Here is a 13,193-nt window from a genome sequence, read left to right on the forward strand (position 1 = left end):
GTTCTATCCACTGTGCCACTGCCTGGTCAGGCAAGTTTTATGGTTTTAAGGCAGAGTTTCAGGAGTGGTTTGCTGTTAAGCATTTCTGGGGCAATTGCTAACTGATTCAGCAACTGTACAAAGGGAAAGGTTTGAGTCTTCATTTCCTCTTAGCTATCAGGATGTGTATATCTATAGGCTTGACCAAACTTCTTTCTGACGGAGACTTGCACAAGGCTTTGTCTCTACCACAGGGTTACAGGCGGTGCTAAAATATAGTTGCTCTAAGAAACCCTATATTTCTAAGGTAATTGAATAAAGTTGTGACCTCCACAATAGGAATTTTTCTTGCTATACCATCAAACTACACTTGGTGAGTTTCTTTTTTTTTCTAATTTTTATTAATTTTTAATTTATTGTGTTTATATAGATTCAAGTGTCCCACTGAATATAACTCCCTCACCCCCACCCCTGTATCCCTTTGTATACCCCCCTTTACCCCCTCCCCTTACCTGCCTCCCCCCTTGCTTCTAGGATTTGCTGTCCTGTTATCTATATCTCTGTGTTATGTATATATAGTTTCACTAATCCCTTTACCTTCTCTGATCCCATCCCCTCATCCCCCTTTCTGACTGCTGTCCCTCTGGTCCCTGTGACCCCGCCTCTGCCTCTATTCCATTCCTCAGTTCACTCTGTTCATTAGATTCTACATATATGTGAGATCAGATGATATTTGTCTTTTCTGACTGGCTTATTTCACTTAGCATAATAATCTTCAGGTCCATCCATGCTGTCACAAAAGATAAGATTTCTTTCTTTTTTACAGCCATGTAGTATTCTATTGTGTATATGTACCTTAACTTTTTAACCTATTCATCCGCTGATGGACACTTGGATTGTTTCTGGATCTTAGCTATTGTAAACAGTGCTGCAATAAACATGGGGGTGCATATCTTCTTTTGAATCAGTGATTTTGTATTCTTAGGATATATTTCTAAAAGTTGGATAGCTGGGTCAAAAGGCAGTTCCATTTTTAATATTTTGAGGAAACTCCATACAGCTCTCCACAGTGGCTGCACCAGTCTGCATTCCCACCAGTAGTTCAGAAGGGTTCCCTTTTCTCCACACCCTATCCAGCACTTATTGTGTGTTTTGTTAATGAGTGCCATTCTGACAGGTGTGAAGTGGTATCTCATTGTGGTTTTAATTTGCATTTCTCTGATGATTAGGGACATTGAACATTTTTTCATATGCCTACTGGCCATTTGTATGTCCTTTTTGGAGAAGTGTCTATTCAGTTCTTTTGCCCATTTTTAAATTGGATTGTTTACCTTCCTGGTGTTGAATTTTAGAAGTTCTTTATAAATTTTGGTTATTAACCTCTTATCAGATGTATTGATGAATATGTTCTCCCATTGTGTGGGTTGTCTTTTTATTTTGTTCATGGTGTCTTTTGCTGTGCAAAAGCTTTTTAGTTTGATATAGTCCCATTTGTTCATCCTGTCCTTTATTTTACTTGCCTGTGGAGATAAATCAGCAAAAATATTGCTACAAGAGATATTGGAAAATTTATGCCTATGTTTTCTTCCAAGACATTTCATGACTTACATTTAAGTCTTTTATTCATTTTGAGTTTATTTTTGTGAATGGTGTAAGTTGGTGGTCTAGTTTTATTTATTTATTTATTTATTTATTTATTTATTTATTTATTTTTAAGTGACAGGTTTTTATTATTATTATTAAAAACAAAAGTCACGGATACAAGGTGGTCTCCATCTCTTGAGTCGTCGCCCTTTTTAAAGTGCTGTTACATCAAGAGGTTATAACAAATAATAGACAAAGCAAAATCCAAAAGGGACTGCAAAACGGGATATGAAGTAGGCCCAGGAGAAGGAAGCAAAATAACATACAGAATAAATAAATTAAACTCAATGCTGAACCAGGAGACTCACAGTACACTTATATCCATTGCACATAGCCACCTTGTCATTAGGAACAAGTTTCAGAAGTGGACGGATGGGAAACGCGGGACCAGCGCCAGCGAAGTCGCTACATTGTAATCACAATTGGGTGTCCGAGACTGTACAGGGGCGAAGAGAAGCCGCCTTCTTCCCTTTGTTATCCCCTTCTGTTCAGTTAACCCCAGAGGTCCAGTGCCCTGGGGTTCAACCGTGGGGCGAGTAGTATTTACATTTGGAAACAGAGACGGGGCCCTGGGTTGAGGCGCCTGGAGTGGGCGGTCATGGCCCTGGACCCCGGAGGAGGGCGGGCGGGAGGCTGTATTTACATCGCGGATCCCAATGGCTTGTTCCTCGCTCTCAGCCGCCTCGGCCGCGGTATTTACAAAAAGAGGCAGCATAGCTTGAGGGCGCGTGGGTGCAGCCGGGCCGGCCCTAGGGCAACAACGGGGGTTTGAAGGAGCAGTTGCCTGTGCAGTGGCGGGGAGTCAGCATCTTGCAGGAGAAGTGGTGCAGGGCATCGTGGGCTTCTTTTAACTTCTGCTTGATGGCAGAGCGCGCCTTCCGCTCTTGGTCGAGTTCGTTACACAGTGTGTCTCTGACAATTTGCAGCTGTTGCACCATTTCTTCTCGGTAAGCAAATTCCCTCTTCATTTGATCCTGAAAATTATCTTTGAGGCTCTGAAATTCTCGCTCCAGCTTCTTGCGGAGCTCCATTTGCTCCAGGAGCAGCTTTTGCAATTTGTCTCTGGCCAGGTTCTCGATATCTTTCTCCACTAGTTTGAGTTGCTGTTACATCCAGGGTGAGCCCATCTTCACTCGGTCTATATTTGCAGGACTTGGCTGGGAGATACTCCTTTGGTCTGGATAGGATTTCCTCGTTTCCAAATCGTCAGCAGTCAAGTGATTGTCTTCCTTATCTGGTTCTTAAGGCAATAAACCGAGTTTCAAAGAGAGGCAAAGAAACCGTGACCCAGATACAGCCAGAGCAGCCGCAGTCCTAGTTTTATTTTTTGCGTGTACCTGTCCAATTTTCCCAACACCATTTATTAAAGAGACTGTCTTTACTCCATTGTATGCTGTTACCTCCTTTGTCAAATATCAATTGACCATAAAGGTGTGGGTTTATTTCTGTGTTTTCTATTCTGTTTCATTGATCTGTATGCCTGTTCTTATGCCAGTATCAAGCTGGTTTGAGTACAATGGCCTTGTAGTATGACTTGATATCAGGAAGTGTGATACCCCCTACTTTGTTCTTCATTTTCAAGATTGCTGAGGCTATTCATGTTCTTTTTTGGTTCCATATAAATTTTTGAAATATTTGTTCTATATCTCTGAAATATGTCATTGGTATTTTAATAGGAATTGCATTGAATTTATATATTGCTTTGGGTAATATAGACATTTTAATGATGTTTATTCTTCCTATCCATGAACACAGTATGTGCTTCTACTTGTTTGTATCTTCCCTGATTTCTTTTATCAATGTTTTATAATTTTTCACATACAAGTCCTTTACCTCCTTGGTTAAATTTACTCCTTGGTACTTTTTTTGTTGTTGCAATAGTAAAGGGAATTCTTTCCTTAATTTCTCTTTCAGACAGTTTATTGTTGGTGTATAAAAATGTCACTGATTTCTGAATATTAATTTTATATCCTGCCACCTTGCTGAATTCATTTATCAGGTCCAGTAGTTTTTCTTTTTTAATTTTTTCTTTTTTTTTTAAGTTTATTATTTTTTCTTTTTTTCTTCACAGGGACAGAGAGAGAGAGAGTCAGAGAGAGGGATAGACAGGGACAGACAGACAGGAATGGAGAGAGATGAGAAGCATCAATCATTAGTTTTTCATTGCATGTTGCAACACCTTAGTTGTTCATTGATTGCTTTCTCATATGTGCCTTGACCGCGGGCCTTCAGCAGACCGAGTAACCCCTTGCTTGAGCCAGTGACCTTGGGTCTAAGCTGGTGAGCATTTTTTATTTTGCTCAAGCCAGATGAGCCCACACTCAAGCTGGCAACTTCGGAGTTTCGAACCTGGGTCCTCAGCATCCCAGTCCAATGCTCTATCCACTGCTCCACTGTCTGGTCAGGCTGGTCCAGTAGTTTTTTGACTGAGACTTTAGGGTTTTCTATGTACAATATCACATCATCAGCAAATGATAGTTTTACTTCTTCTTTTCCAATTTGGATGCTTTTTATTTCTTCTTCTTGTCTAATTGCTGTGGCTAGGACTTCCAGAACTATGTTGAATAAGAGTGGTGAAAGGGGGCATCCCTGCCTTGTTCCCAATCTTAAGGGGATTGCTTTTAAGTTTTGCCCATTGAGTATGATGTTGGCTGTGGGCCTGTCATAGATGGCCTTTATCATGTTGAGGTATGTTCCCACTTTGCTGAAGAGTTTTTATCATAAATGGGTGCTGGATATTATCAAGTGCTTTTCCTGCATCTATTGATATTATCATGTGATTTTTCTCCTTCCTTTTGTTTATGTGATGAATCACATTGATTGATTTGTGAACATTGTACCAGCCTTGGCTCCCCAGAATAAATCCCACCTGATCACGATGTATGGTTTTTTCATGTATTGCTGGATTCAGTTTGCTAATATTTTGCTGAGCATTTTAGCATCTAAGTTCATCAGGGATATTGGCCTATAGTTTTCTTTCTTTGTAGTGTCTTTACCTGGTTTTTGAATGAAGATTATGGTTGCCTTATAAAAGGAGCTTGGAAGTCTTTCTTCCTCTTAAATTTTTTGAATAAGTTGAGAAGGATAGGTATTATTTCTTCTTTGAATATTTGGTAAAACTTGCCTGTGAAACCATCTGGTCCAGGACTTTGGTTTGCTGGGCATTTTTTGATAACTGCTTCAAATTCATTTGTTGTAATTGGTCTGTTTAGGTTTTCTGATTCTTCCAGATTGAGTTTGGAAGATTATATGTTTCTAGGAATTTATCCATTTCACCTAGCTTGTCCAATTTTTTGGCATACAGTTCTTCATAGTATTTTCATACAATCCTTTGTATTTCTGTGGTGTCAGTTGTTTCTTCTCCACTTTCATTTCTAATTTTATTTATTTGAGTCCTCTCTTTTTTTTTTCTTGGTGAGTCTGGTTAAAGGTTCATCAATCTTGTTTACCTTTTCAAAGAACCAGCTCTCAGTTTCATTGATCTTCTGTATTTTTTTAAGCCTCTATGTCATTTATTTCTGCTCTGATCTTTATTATTTCCTTCCTTCTACTTCCTCTGAACTTTATTTGTTCTTTTTTCTTTTTTTAGTTCTTTTAGATGCAAGGTTAAGTTGTTTATTTGAGCTTTTTCTTGCTTCTTCAGGTATGCCTGTAAAACTATGAACTTCCCTCTCAGGACTGCTTTTGCTGTGTCCCATAAATTTTGAGTTGTTGTATGTTTATTTTCATTTGTTTCAAGGAAATTTTTTATTTCTTCCTTAATCTCATTGTAAACCCATTCATTATTTAATAACATGCTATTTAGCCACCAAGTGTTTGAATGTTTTTCAGTTTTTCTATTGTAGTTGATTTCTAGTTTCATGCCATTGTGATCAGAGAAGATGCTTGATATGATTTCAATCTTCTTAAATTTACTGAGACTTGTTTTGTGTCTGAAAATGTGGTCTATCCTAGAGATGTACCATGAGAACTTGAAAAGAATGTGTATTCTGCTGCTTTGGGGTGAAATGTTCTGAAGATATCTATTAAATCCAGTTGATCTAGTATGTCATTTAAAGCCACTGTTTCTTTGTTAATTTTCTATTTGGAGGATCTAACCATTGATGTTACTGGGGTATTAAAATCCCCTACTTTTACAGTATTGCTGTTGATCTCGCCCTTTAAATCCATCAAAATCTGCTTTATATATTTCGGTGCTCCTATATTAGGCACATAGATATTTACAATGGTTATATCCTCCTTTTGGATTGCTCCTTCTATCTTTAGGTAGTGATCTTCTTTATCCCTTATGATAGCCTTTGTTTTAAAGTTGATTTTGTCAGATATAAGTATGGGTATTTCAGCTTTTTTCTCATTTCCATTTGCATGAAATACTTTTTCCATTCCTTCACTTTTGGTCTATGCGCATCTTTTGTTCTGAGGTGTGTCTCTTGTAGACAGCATATGTATGGGTCCTGTTTTCTTACCCATGCAGCTACCCTGTCTTTTGATTGGAGCATTTAATCCATTTACATTTAATGTCATTATTGCTTTGTAGTTTTTTTTTTTGTTGTTGTTGTTTTTTTTCATTTTTCTGAAGCTGGAAACAGGGAGAGACAGTCAGACAGACTCCCGCATGCGCCCGACCGGGATCCACCCGGCACGCCCACCAGGGGCGATGCTCTGCCCATCCTGGGTGTCGCCATGTTGTGACCAGAGCCACTCTAGTGCCTGAGGCAGAGGCCACAGAGCCATCCCCAGCGCCCGGGCCATCTTTGCTCCAATGGAGCCTTGGCTGTGGGAGGGGAAGAGAGAGACAGAGAGCAAAGCGCGGCGGAGGGGTGGAGAAGCAAATGGGCGCTTCTCCTGTGTGCCCTGGCCGGGAATCGAACCCGGGTCCTCCGCACGCTAGGCCGACGCTCTACCGCTGAGCCAACTGGCCAGGGCGCTTTGTAGTTTTTTATTGCCATTTTATTCTTTAAATATACAATCTTCTTTATCTCGTTTTTTTTTTTCTTTGCTCTTTTTACACCAGATCCTTAACATTTCTTGCATTACTTGTTTGGTTGTAATGAATTCCTTGAAGTGTTTTTTTTTTTTTTTTGTCTGCAAAGCTTTTTATTTCTCCTTCAACTTTAAATGATAGATAGCCTTGCCGGATAAAGAAATCTTGGTTGTAGGTTCTTGCTTTGCATCACTTGGAATATTTCTTGCCATTCCTTCTGGCCTCAAGTGTTCCCATTGAGAAGTCAGATGTCATCCTTAGGGGGCTCCTCTGTAGGTAATTAATTGCTTTTCTCTTGCAGCTTTTAGTATTCTTTCTTTGTCTCTTAACTTTGACACTTTAATTATGATGTGTCTTTCTGTAAGCCTCCTTGGGTTCCTCTTTAATGGAACTATCTGTGTTTCTTGAACTTGTGTGACCTTTTTATTTTTTTTATCAGTTTAGGGGAATTTTCAGCTATGATTTCTTCAGATGGATTCTCTATTCCTTGTTTGTTCTCTTCTCCTTCAGGAACCCCTCTGATGTGGTTGTTGTTTCTCTTCATGTTGTCACAGAGCTCTCTTAGAGTTTCCTCAGACTTTTTTTTGCCTCTTTTCTTTTTGCTGCTCTGCTTCCATACTTTCATTTATCTTGTCCTCTAAATTGCTGATTTGATCCTCTGCTTCATCCAGCCTGCTATTAATTCCTTCTAGTGCATTCTTTATTTCTGGTATTGTATTTGCCATTTCTGACTGGTTCTTTTTTATGATTTCAATGTCCTTTTTGATGCTTGTTATCTTTTTATTTAGGTGCCCATTATGTCCATCCATTGTTGCTCTAAGATCCTTGAGCATCCTGAAAATCATTGTTTTAAACTCTGCATCTGGTATTTTGGTTACTTCCATCTCATTCAGTTCTTTTTCTGGGGATTTCTTTTGTTGATTCACTTGGGTCACATTTCTCTGTCTACCCATTTTGTCTGTGTATTAGGTAGTGCTGTTTGACTTTGAATTTTTTTTGTGTGTTTTTGTATTTTTTTTTTCTAAAGCTGGAAACGGGGAGAGACAGTCAGACAGACTCCCACATGCGCCCAACCAGGATCCACCTGGCATACCCACCAGGGGGCGATGCTCTGCCCACCAGGGGTCGATGCTCTGCCCCTCCGGGGCGTCACTCTGTTGTGACCAGAGCCACTCTAGCGCCTGGGGCAGAGGCCAAGGAGCCATCCCCAGCGCCCGGGCCATCTTTGCTCCAATGGAGCCTCGCTGCGGGAGGGGAAGAGAGAGACAGAGAGGAAGGAGAGAGTGAGGGGTGGAGAAGCAGATGGGCGCCTCTCCTGTGTGCCCTGGCCAGGAATCGAACCCGGGACTTCTGCACACCAGGCCAACACTCTACCACTGAGCCAACCGGCCAGGGCCTTTTTTTGGTATTTTTATGAAGTTGGAAACGGGGAGGCAGTCAGACAGACTTCCACATGCGCCCGACCGGGACCCACCCGGCATGCCCACCAGGGGGCGATGCTTTGCCCATCTGGGGTGTTACTCTGTTGCAATCAGAGCCATTCTAGTGCCTGAGGCAGAGGCCATGGAGCCATCCTCAGTGCCCGGGCCAACTTTGCTCCAATGGAGTCCTGGCTGTGGGAGTGGAAGAGAGAGACAGAGAGGAAGGAGAGGGGGAGGGGTGGAGAAGCAGATGGGTGTTTCTCCTGTGTGCCCTGGCCGGGAATCGAATCCGGGACTCCTGCATGCCAGGCTGACCCTCTACCACTGAGCCAACCGGCCAGGGCCTGACTTTGAAATTTTTGTGTGGTCTTTATGAAGAAGATGGGCTTGGTGGTACTGTCCTCTATGTCACTTGTTTTTCTTGTTCTAGGAATGCTTCTTGAGGGTACTGTTTTCCCTCTTGTTGTATATGAGTATTAGATGCAGTTGGTCTTTTTGTGGGTATGTTTATCCCTTCAGGCTGGCTGGCTCTAAGGGTCATCCTTGATTATATGTATTACGCACTGTGCAATATCTGTCCTGTTGGGCATATTTATTCTCCACAGTGTCTGGTGCCTACTAGACTCCACCTTTGGGTGTGCTGCTTGTGTAGGTAGTTGAGTCTAGGGTTGGTGCTGTCTGCCACCCACTACCAGTAGTGTTGGCTCTGGTTCTTCTTGGGTTGGTGTCAGCTGTTGTTTGTAACCCACTGTGGGCTGCCAGTCTGCAGCTGCTGCACTTTTCACTATATCTGCATTTTCTGTGTCTGGATACTGTGAGAGGGGCCAACCTTTGTATAAGGATCAGTTTCCTCTTGCTTAGAGATGAAAACAGCTCCATAAAAGCCCCAAGCTCTGTAAGCTTTGTCTCCACTTTTCAGCTTCTTCTCCTTCTCTTGCAGCTGCCTGATCTTCTCACAGAGTCTTCTGTAGTAAGACTGTAGTGTGGGCTCAGATTGGCCTCACCCAACCAACCCCTCTACAGGTTGCACACTTAGTGGGTTACGGCAGCTGAGGTTGTGAAAACAACATTTGTGGGACCCCTCAGTTCAGGAGTCTTTTGTTCAGGAGCTCAGTACAGGGAATGGCCCCTACTACAGAGCTTGATCCCTCAGGCACTGCTGGAAACTCAAATTTTATTTCTCCCCAATAAGGTGAACAGCAGGTTCAGACTGAGTGTGGCCGACAATCTACTCTGCAGAAGTTCTTTCAGCTGTTGAGACCCTGGTCTCAGGGAGAAAGACTGAGAGAGCCCTCTCCTGGGGCTGACTGTGCCCCTCCCAAAAGTGGCTAAGCCCCTTAACCAGATCCAACAATAGACTCACAGGGACCACACTTTAAATGTCCATACTCCAAACCTCTCTCCCTTCCCCCCTGTGGAATCTAGCCTAGCAGAATAGAATATCCAGTGCCCAGGCTGGCTGACTGTGAAGCTCTACCCTATCCAATGCACATGGGCTGCTGTGCTGGTGCTGATCACAGAGAGTGGAATTCGCCTCAGCTGGGCCTGATGTGAGGTGCTTTTCCTTAGGATACCACTCTAGCAAGGGTTGTTAGGTCCTGAATCGATGCTGTCTGCAGCTGACCCCTGGATGTGCCAGCACTGGGCCTCCCTAGCAAGATCCCAGCACAGACCATTGGGAGACACTGCCTGTGACTGGCCCTAAATCTTCTTGGAGCTACAAGCAATTAAGAGTTTGTGGCTGCCTTTACTGGGCCCAGGTGCACATGGAAATACCTAGTTGCATGCCTAGGCTGGCTTTTATCCACTCTGGTCCTGGAGGAAAGTCTGCTTAAACCGCCAAGTTTCCCTGATTCCCACCTCTTGCAGCCTCTGTCTGCTGGCTGCTTGTTAGGCTCAGCCCTGAAAAAACCTATGCTAGAGTCTAGAGGAGGGGTTGAGAACCTATGGCTTGCGAGCCAGATGTGGCTCTTTTGATGGCTGCATCTGGCTCGCAGACAAATCTTTAATAAAAAAAAATAATAACTTAAAAAATATAAAACATTCTCATGTATTACAATCCATTCATTTCCTACCGCTCATGTTCATGGTTGCGGGTGGCTGGAGCCAATCACAGCTGTCCTCCGGGACAACCCCAAATTTTTATTGGATAATGCGTAACATTCACGGGTCATTGTATAGCTCTCATGGAATTACATTTTAAAATATGTGGCGTTTATGGCTCTCTCAGCCAAAAAGTTTCTCGACCCCTGGTCTAAAGCCTGCAGCAATTCGGGGATTAGGAAGGGTGGTGGGTGTGGCTCCGCCCCTCGGCCCCTGGTGTCAGTCTGTCCAGACTTTTTTCACAGACTTCAATAGGGTGTGGCCCCAGGAGTCCAGTGGATGTGGCCTCTGAGACTCAGAGGTGCGGTCTGCCCACTCTCTGGACAGATTCAACTGAGTCTTTTGTGAGGTGGAAGCATCAGTCATAGACTCAAGAGTGTGTGGGGTGGGGTGGGGTGGGGGGAGCTTTGTTCTCAACACCAGAAAACTGAGACACTGACAGCACTCCCTGCTTCCTGGCCTCTCAGAACAACCTGTTGCCTGTCTGGGGTAGGAGAGACTCCCGAGGGCAGAGCAGCTTCTTTTCTCCAGGCAGATGCCACTCAGAGGGGATTGCTCCACCCAAGAAAGAGGGCGACTGCAGTACTAGAGTATGACTCAGCACAGGGGTTCCAGTTTTTGTCCCCCACAGTGTCTTTTCCTGAGCCTCCAACTTTACACTCTCCTCCCACAACTCTAGTCCTCTCAGCTCTCCCCGCCAGAGCCCTGGGTACGTAGCTATAAATGAGGTTTTCTGTGCGGGCCCTTTAAAACAGAGTCTGCATCTGAGAGGTGAGTCTCTTTCTCATGGACAGAAACTCGGCTCTTTTCACAGCTCAATGCTGTCTGGGTGCCTCTTCTAGGCTCTGGAGCTCTAGGCTAGGGCTCTGGTCCTGGGGCTGAGGACCTACACCTCTCAGGGCAACCCACCTTGCTGTGAGAGTCCCTCTGGGCTGCTGCTCGCTCCTGGGAGTGGGGAAGCCCTTTCCGTGTCTCTGCCCTTCCTACCAGTCTCTGTGTGGCTTCTTTGGTGATCCTTGGTTATAAATTCCTCTTAGTTTTAGTCCAAAGTTGGTTTTTCAAGATGATTGTTCTTAAATTAAGTTGTAATCCAACTTGGTCCTGTGTCGGGGTCCAGCCCCGGGGGGGGATCCAGGGGTCCCACAGGAAGAGACGGCGTCGGCGAAATCGAGTGAGAGAGCCGAATTCTTTTCTTTCTCTTTATTCTCCGGTTAGCATTTACTGCCAGGCATCTCTACCAAATGCTAGTATAGCTCCCTTTTTATACACGCACACCGAGTTACAATCACATGGTGTTAATTATTACTTTTGTTTCACTATGTTTTCATGTTTCGGGATAACAGTTAATTTACATCTATGAGTCACAAGTCAGGTAGCAAATTATTCAAAATACAAAATAACTTGAATAACGATAACAACATCAGTAAAAGCTTTTAGAGTATTAGTTCTAAAAGGCTTGCCTCTATAGAAATTAACATAACATCAAGAATAGTTTTCATCCAAAGATATGCAGAGTGCACTTGCAAGATAGCCCAGCAGCAACACAAGACATTCCATGGATTTCCCTACATTTTTAAATCTCATGAGAACATCTCATTGAGAAAGCCTAGCAATTGCCTTTAGTCAGAAGACAATTCTCTTAGTAAAACATTCTTTTCTTGCTGACTACGCTCTCATCCTAGGCCACAATGGGCCATCCTACTATACCTTACCTAAGATACTATTGTCTAATCAAATATTACTTATTTATTATATTTAAACACTAGTTAAGTTCTGACTCTATTCTTCTCAGAATATACCACTATTTGCAGATCAAAGAAGCAGGAAGAAAGGAATGTTTCTCTACTTTATCACATGAAAAGGCTAGGGAGGAAAAAATGTTAAGTGAAGGCCTAAGGGTGCTCTGTGCACAGCCACTGCTTCCTACCCATTCACAAGTCACAATCTATTCTTTTTAACATGATTAAGAAGGAATTCTCCTACAAACTTAACCCTTTATGAGGGATATCATAGCCAGCCTCTTATGTCTTATGAGCCCAGTTCAAGGGGCTTACAGGCTTTTCTGTGGAATTCACACCCTCTGTCTCATTTCCAAAGAAATCACTACGAATCTACAGGGAAAGCACGGTACTATTATCCCTGTGCCATAATTAATAGCACACACCCAGAAAAAAGGGGGGATATAAGGTCAGATTAATTTAAAAAGTTAAAGGGGGAAGTATCGTGCCTTTCCTTGCGGTGACTTTGTCAACCCGCAGCTGTTGGTCTTTACTGCGGTGACTCTATCTTCTTTTGCTGTGACTTTGTCAACCAGCAGTTGTGGATCTTCTTCTGCTGTGACCTAGTTAGCCAGCATTAGTGGATCGGCTCCCGACATCTCCCCCTTTTTTATTATTTAAATAAAGCTTTTGTATTTTCACCGCTATTTCCCTGTGATTGTTGTTTAAAAGTCGGAACATGACTGGAAGGACAAGAAGAGTGATAATTGCCACAGCTATTATTATGCCTATATCAGTAGCCAGAGAGGTCAGGCCATGCATAGAAAACATACTTTTAATGTTTTCAACAAATTGATTAGCTACTTCTGAGGCAGAGACTAAAGAGCCTGAATGTCCTAAATTTTGTATCTGCTGATGTAATTCCCTCAAATCTAAACTAATATCACTATTATTCCATACACCTAACAAATGATTCTGTACATTATTCCATGCTATGATAGACTGATTGTATTCTAAAGGAGTCACACATATCCACCTGAATCCTGCATGGCATCTAAGAGTCATTCTAGCTTTCATAGCTAACAACTCATTACATATGTGAATAAAAGCCTCTTCTAAAGCATTCACTTTCAATTCTAACTTCCTATCTATAGTCTCCTGTACTGCTAATGCAAGAGATATATTACGAGATAAACTATCCACATGATTTGCAGTGTGAACTGATTGAGCTAAAGCAGTGGTGGAAGCAGCTACAGATCCTATAATAGCAATAAGAGCAGTAATTCCCAAAATCAATTCGGCAACAAATCGCTTTCCTCGATGGTGAGCAAGCGCTTCAGAAGC

The 13,193-nt window shown here is 42.6% G+C and overlaps 1 protein-coding gene across 4 annotated transcripts in view; it reads left to right on the top strand.

Moving 5' to 3' along the window:
* Positions 1-240: 240 nt before the first annotated feature.
* ADGRE1 (adhesion G protein-coupled receptor E1) overlaps positions 241-13,193 on the top strand; it is a 92,442-nt gene continuing 79,489 nt past the window's right edge. For all 4 annotated transcript variants that reach the window (XM_066361003.1, XM_066361005.1, XM_066361006.1 and 1 more), the window contains exon 1: positions 241-352. The gene's annotated coding sequence lies outside the window, so the exon portion shown is untranslated. The remainder of the gene's footprint in view (positions 353-13,193) is intronic.

The sequence above is a fragment of the Saccopteryx leptura genome, chromosome 1, assembly GCF_036850995.1.
Source record: "Saccopteryx leptura isolate mSacLep1 chromosome 1, mSacLep1_pri_phased_curated, whole genome shotgun sequence".
In the NCBI taxonomy this organism is placed as follows: Eukaryota; Metazoa; Chordata; class Mammalia; order Chiroptera; family Emballonuridae; genus Saccopteryx; species Saccopteryx leptura.